Source organism: Vespula vulgaris, chromosome 15, assembly GCF_905475345.1.
Source record: "Vespula vulgaris chromosome 15, iyVesVulg1.1, whole genome shotgun sequence".
NCBI lineage: Eukaryota > Metazoa > Arthropoda > Insecta > Hymenoptera > Vespidae > Vespula > Vespula vulgaris.
Genome location: NC_066600.1, coordinates 870454 through 877500, shown reverse-complemented (window position 1 = coordinate 877500; position 7047 = coordinate 870454). Strand labels below are relative to the sequence as shown.

Genomic DNA, 7047 nt, shown 5'->3' with positions numbered 1-7047 from the left:
TAGAGAGAGAAAGAGATAGAGAGAGAGAAAGAGAGAGAAAGAGAGAGCTTAGGAACAATGGGTGAAGGGTAGGGCAGAATCGTGCGAGCGAATGAGAGAAGGTAAAAAGAGAGAGAGAGAGAGAAAGAGAAAGGAAGAAAGAAAGAAAGAAAAAGAAAGAGAGAAGCCTCCAGAGAGGAGGTTGGCCATCGTCGACATTGCATACATACATAGCCAGGCCCATTCCTTTAATTTCACCCTTCTGCAAACCCTCGACCAATGTCGTCCTCGTCTCTCACATTCACCGCATCACTCGAGTTTCCATCATTTCTCAGTTTCGAATGAAGAAAGAGAGAAGAAAAAAGGAAGAAAAAAAAAAGAAAAAAATATATATATGTATGCATGTATGTATGCAAGAGGGAAGTTACTACCCCTCGAAGGATTTTATTTATTTGTTTTTAAATTTTCTTCATTCTCAATATCAATGACGATATCGATCAGCGATATCATAAGATGATATCGTTTATTATTACTACTCTTGCCACGCTTTTACTTTTGTTGATCGTTTATTTTTTTAATCCTCTATTTTTATCATTGTTTGTTATTATTTGTCGTCGACGTCGTCGTCGTTGCATCGTTACTGCTTGACGCAGAAAGATTCACTAATAGCAGACAGACAGACAGACAGACAGACAGACACACGCATAGATACACAGATTCACAGGGAAGAAGACAGACACAGAGACAGACGCACAGCAGATACGAACACAAACGGACACACAGAACGAGGAAGTAAATCGACGTTCCGGAAAACGGAAGAGCGGAAGAGACGAACGCGTCATCGATCGGCCAGTGCAAGCGACTAGCCGACGTGCGACGGAAGCGAATAACCGAGAGGGTCTGATCGATTCGTTCGTTGCCATAAAACAACGCGACAAAAGGGGGATGAATTAATTAATTTTTACTTTCCTTTTTTTTCGGCAAGATTTTCCTCGCTTCACTGTCTCGTTTCCTCCCTCCTTCTTCTGTCTCACTCTTTCTCCCTATCTGTGTCTCTCTCTCTCTCTGTCTTTCTCACACAGACACTCTCTTTCTGTCTTTTTTTAAATTATAAGATACGACAAATATTTCGAGATGATCCATATCAATCCAGATCATCGTCCATTAAGATTCTCGTAAAACTTTCTCTCCGTCTGTCTACCTTTTCGTTCTCTTTCTTTTCCCCTCGTCGCTACGTCCATGAGAGTATCTAGGAATATTTAAGAAAGTCGTGCAACAGTCGCGAGACAATGAATTATTAACTAAACGGAACTATAAAACGTTCCCGGCGTTTCTAACACGTGGTGGTATTTTGTTAAAGAAGCATACGCGCGTCTTTTTACGAGTTTAGGTAAGGCGTTTAGGAAAAAAAAAGGAAAAGGGAGTAAAACGAGGGAAGATTAAAAGAAATGGAAGAAGAGGAAGATGAAGGAGAGGAAGAGGTGGAATAAGATGAGGACGAAGATCAAGTAGTAGTAAAGGAAGATGAAAAAGAAGAAGAAATGTTGAAAGAATGACTCTCTCTCTCTCTCTCTCTCTCTCTCTCTCTCGAAGTCGAAAGAAGAGTCCGTGTAGTAACCGTGACATTGAAAGGTGTCTCAAAGCGAGCGCCATTAATTCGCCTCGCTAAATCTATTCGTTCTGAATCGATTCAAAGAGATAGAGAGAAAAAATAGATAGATAGATAGATAGATAGATAGATAGATAGATGGATAGATAATACAGGCAGACAAACAGATGTACGGACAAAGATAGAGACAGACAGACAGACAGACAGCAGAGACAGTCAGACAGACAGAAAGAAAGAAAAAGACAGAAAACGTCTCAAAAAACGAATCTCGTTACTTACGTCATTTCCTTGTTGAACGAACGATTAAGAGGCACTACCAACCAGGATATCTCGAGAACCGTTTCTCTTCTACCAAAGAGAGAAAGAGGGACAGAGAGAGAGAGAGAGAGAGAGAGAGAAAGGAAAGGAGAGAAGAAAATTAAAAAAAAAAAAAAGGAAAAAAAAGGAAGGAAGAAAAAAAAAGAAGCGCGAATGGAAAAAACTCTCTTCACTGTATCCAGCGCGGGGGTGTAAAAGTTTTTTTTAACGATAAGATAGAGAAAGAACGAACGCGTGCGAGACGACCGTCCGTCGCGACCGCCGCCACCACCGCCACCGCCGCCACCGCCATTGCCACCGCCTCCACCACCACCACCACCACCACCACCACCAGTACCATCGCTATCGTCGAACGCCACCACCACCACCACCACCACCACCACCATTACCACTACCACCGCCTCCGACGACGTCGCCACTATGCAAGAACCTTCTCTCCCCTCGTTCTCCACCACCACCACCACCACCACCACCACCACCACCACCACCACCACCACCACCACCACCACCACCACCACCACCACCACCATTACTATCAACCACCACCACTACTATCGTTATACCAGCTCTCTCTCTCTCTCTCTCCTTCTCCTCTTTCTCTTTCTCTTTCTCCTTCTCCTTCTCCTCCTCCTCCTCCTCCTTTTCCTCTTCCGTCTCTCGAAACTCATCTATTGTCCGTCTCGAGCCCACGAGATCGAGCATGCGCCGTTGTACCTCTCGCATGCTAGGGGAACAGCCGACGCCGACGCCGACGCCGACGCCGGACGTCGACGCCGACGCCAACGACCATGCTTTTATAATCAATATCGGTAGTCGGAGAATTTGTGCTCGTGATTCTCTCTCTCTCTCTCTCTCTTTTTTTCTCTTTCTTCTTGCCTCTCTTGCTCTCTCTTTTTTCTTTTTCTTGCTTTCTTGCTTCCCTTTATTCTAGTATTTAGGACGAGAATATACAGAGAATGCACTTTGTTTTCTTGCTTTGACTTCTCCACCTTTCCTCTCGTGTGTACCGTCTTTTAATTCGTTTTAAATAATTAACTTATAAACGATAATCCGGTTTAAAGGAAAATGATGGAGATAATTAAAAAAAGATCGATGAATGATTTCTTAGGAAATTTGCGAACGAAGCTATTAAACGTGGGATATTATTATTATATTCCTGGAAGATATTTTAATGATGAATCTTTAAATCGTAAGGAAACGAGCGAAATTTGAGAAGGAAGGGAGAAAGACGAGAACGAGGAGAAGGAGAAGCAGAAGGAGAAAGAGAAAGAGATGGAGGTGGTGGAGGAGGAGGAGGAGGAGGTGGAGGAAGAGGAGGAAATTTCGATCGAGTCGATGCTCGCGCGCGTTTCCTTAGCTCGGCTCGATTCGGTTTAACTCGGCCCGATTCGGGTCTTCGACTTTACTCGATTCGACTCGACTCGACTCGAGTCGACTCGACTCGACTCGACTCGACTCGATTCGATTCGCAATCACGAATAACTTCGTCGTATATCGTACCTCGCCGGAAACTGGCGATAGGGTGTGGCGTGTCTACCGTTTAAAAAGACTGCCACGCGGTCCGGCAAGTTTCCTCGAATGATCAACCGTGGCGCTAGCAACGCGCACGTTTCTAGAGACACGGCGCTGTCCATTTAACTATGGCGACCTCTCTCGTTAAAAAATATAACTATTTTACGAATACCCTGACGCTTTTTATCCGGCGAGCTAATTTTTAGTTTTGAATTTTATGTATATACTATGTTATAAATATATCAATATTATATACAAATAAATATTATCTGTAATGTCTCTAATAATATTAGTATTTTAGAGCCATCGGATGGTTAAACGAGAAATTACGTCGTACGACGATCAGCTGTTAAAAAAAAAAAAAAAAAAAAAGATTAAAGAGATATCGAATCAATTACGCGAGGAATTTGATGCGACGAGAAAAAAAGGAAAGTTCTATAGGAAAAATCCAATCCTTCGAAGACGAAGTACATTGAGAAAAATTATTGGAATAAACTCGATAAGACGAATATCGAAAAACGCGTTAATAAATAATCATAAAGGTTCGAGAAATTACTGCAAATATTTGTGAGCGATTGAAGGTAATATCGAAAGAAAACTATTTAATAGCAATGAATTAATTTGCATCGATCGTATTGAAAGAGGGAAAGTAATTATAGTAGTGTTGCTTTTCAACGAGAGTTACAGGTCGTTGATATCGGGAATAGAAACGTTCGAAGGGGATGAAATCCGAACTAGGGAGAGAAACCCGACAAACGTCTCGACGATTCTAAGGGTTAACCTCTCCTCTCTGACGCCTCTATTTAAACGAATAGAAGAGAGAAAATGTGACTGCCATTCGTAAGATTCGACTTTTTAATAAGATAAGAAAAGATAGAATACAGGGTGAGAAATAAGGGAGAGATGAAGATAGAGAAAGACTTACCGGTATCGTTGGACTGTCGACCTTTTCCATCTGGATTCCACTCTTCCTCTGTAAAAAGAAAAAAGAACAAAAAAACAAATATAGATAAAATTTACGAAATTGTAAAAAAAAAAGATAATTTTATAATAGGACTCTGTCGATATTTTTCTACTATATTTCTACACACCCTAATATTTTAAGGGAACGAAAAATAAACCCTAGAAAGATTTATCTCGTTTAATGTATCTCAAAGATCCTATTATTTTATCTTTGTTTGCATCATTTTTTGCTTTTCATTTTTATTTATTTCCTTCGTATCATCTCTCCTTTTTTTTTTTTCTTTATTCATTCGCATCCTAATATTTTCTAACTCGGCGACGACGCAGTAAAATCTTGCAATGGGAAATATAATAAATGAATATTTATGATATCGAACAAAAGAAGTATTGAAAAAAGTGACCGTGCCACCATCTTTCTTTTCTTTTTCTTTTTTCTTGTAGGAATTTCAGTGTTTCAAAAATTATCCACGTTAGTGGTAGTACTAGTAGTAATAAATAAAAAAGAAAAAAAAAAAAAGAAAAAGAGAAGAACGCGTAACTACTTTCGAGAATTTATCGATATATCTTTCAAAGTAAACGTCCCATATCTTTTTCATTACCGTCGTAAAATGTTCTAACTCAAAATTTATATCGCGACGTGTTACCTAACGAATAAACACGGATATTTGTAATATGAAAAATAAAAAAAGAACAAATATTAAAACGTACGTAGATATTAAAAACGTCAATACGTTTCTCAGAATATTTTCAATAAACGACTTTGCGTTCTCCTGATATTTTTTCTTCGTGGAAAAGTGGATCCGTGCAATATCTCTGTGAGAAAGACTCTCGAGGAAAAAAAATGAATAAATAAAAAAAAAAATTGAAAAAAATTAAAAAAAAAAAGAATAAAAAAATAGGGGCGTCTTTTGGTTTAAATGGGTCGTGAAAGATGGTAATCGTACGAGTATATATGGTACTGCCGAGCCATACCTGGTACACAGTTTGCATATTTTACGGGTAACGGGGTATACACCTACTCTTGTTTCCGCAGGACCGTAGATATACGCGTTCGTAAATTTATAAGGATCCAGGAGACGTTCTATTCTGTTCTCGGTCACGGGGGAGTTATGAATTTAGATTTACGCCATGACAACCTATTTTCTTTCGAAGTATTCGTTAGGTAAAAATCGTTAATTATACCCAGGACAAGAAACCATAACTAAATTGATTCCTTGTCGATCAAGAGATCTTTTTTTCTTTTTCTTTTTTTTTTTTTTCGTAAAAAAATTGTTCATCGAAATATTTTTTCGTTCGATCAGTACGTTACTGAGCTCGCAATATTTGCAAATGTTGCACGTGATATATTAATCGAATGGCTCGCCATCGATGTTATCTTTCGTCTATTATCATTACACAAAAATTTTGTTTTATTAAAGAAACGAGAAGAGAGAGAGAGAGAGAGAGAGAGAGAGAGAGAGAGAGAGAGAGAGAGAGAGAGAGAGAGAGAGAGAGAGAGAGAGAGAGGAAAGAAAGATAAATTTTAAATTCAAAATGCAATTTTCCGCAAAGTGCAAGTTCTTCCGCTCGCAAAAAATTGTTTAATATTTTAATTCCTTCTAAAGACGATAAAAACTAGATTTCAACATAATCATTGAATTTGCGAATATGATACTTTTATTGCATTCATTTTTAAAACGAATAAAAGAAGAAGCTTTCTTTTTTAGTATCACATCGACGTTAATCATAATTAGTAGGTTCATCTTAATCGCAAAACTTTCATCTTTTATGACGTAACAAAATTTTTTATTTTTAACGTGTTCAATGTGGTATTATATAAATTAGACTTTGACAAGTTGCTATTGAATTCGTTAATATAACTTTTACTTGTAAATTCAACGACGAAAAAGATCATTAAAAAAAAAAAAAAAAAAAGAGAGAGAGAGAGAGAAAGATAAGTTTGAACACAAGTTATATACAAAGGTCAAGTCGGACGATTAAATATCTTTCGGTATATTTACGAAATAAAAAAAGAAAAAAGGAATGGAGAGTGTTAAAGAAGATCTAAGGGAAAAGATGTAAGAAAGTTCGCTCGGAGCTGTAAGCTCTTCCTTAGTTTTTTTTTTTTTTTTCTTTTCATCGTTTTCCTTTTCAGTAGCGTAACCCCGTTTACGACACCGACAAGAAACGTAGATCTTATTTTTTCTTTTCTGTCTCTCTCTCTCTTTTTCTTTTAACCCTTCCTCTATTTTCTTTCTCCCATCAAACTTAGTTTCCTTTTCGAAAGTATACGAGAGAGTATCTCGAGTACAAAACGTACCACATTCGTACTTCTTTACATCGAATTTCAAATTTCTTTTACCTCTCATTAGCTTGGTAGATTAAAAAACGAAAGAAAAGAATTATGATCGATAATTAATTGCTATGTGAATTTTGAAATTAACACTTTTATTATATCGACTCAACTTTATAATAATTAAATGCTGCATCGGATTAGCTCGATCTTACTTTTTTGTAACATTTATAGCGATTTCAAACATGCTCAAGTTTCATAAATTTTTGATCGATTCAAAAAAAAAAAAAATATATATATACACATATCAAATTATATTAAATTAAAATACGATAAATAAAAATAACAGCTAAAAACAAATAAATAGAGCAGTAGTAGTAGCAACAGTAGCAGT

The 7047-nt window shown here is 37.5% G+C and overlaps 1 protein-coding gene across 5 annotated transcripts in view; it reads right to left on the bottom strand.

Annotated features, from left to right (window-relative positions):
• Positions 1-7047, bottom strand: part of LOC127069304 (uncharacterized) — a 46293-nt gene that overhangs the window by 5113 nt on the left and 34133 nt on the right. For 4 of the 5 annotated variants that reach the window (XR_007783461.1, XR_007783459.1, XR_007783456.1 and 1 more), the window contains one exon: positions 4344-4391. The gene's annotated coding sequence lies outside the window, so the exon portion shown is untranslated. Of the gene's footprint in view, positions 1-4343; positions 4392-5353; positions 5468-7047 lie in introns of all 5 variants that reach the window. The other variant, XR_007783463.1, reaches the window with a different exon arrangement.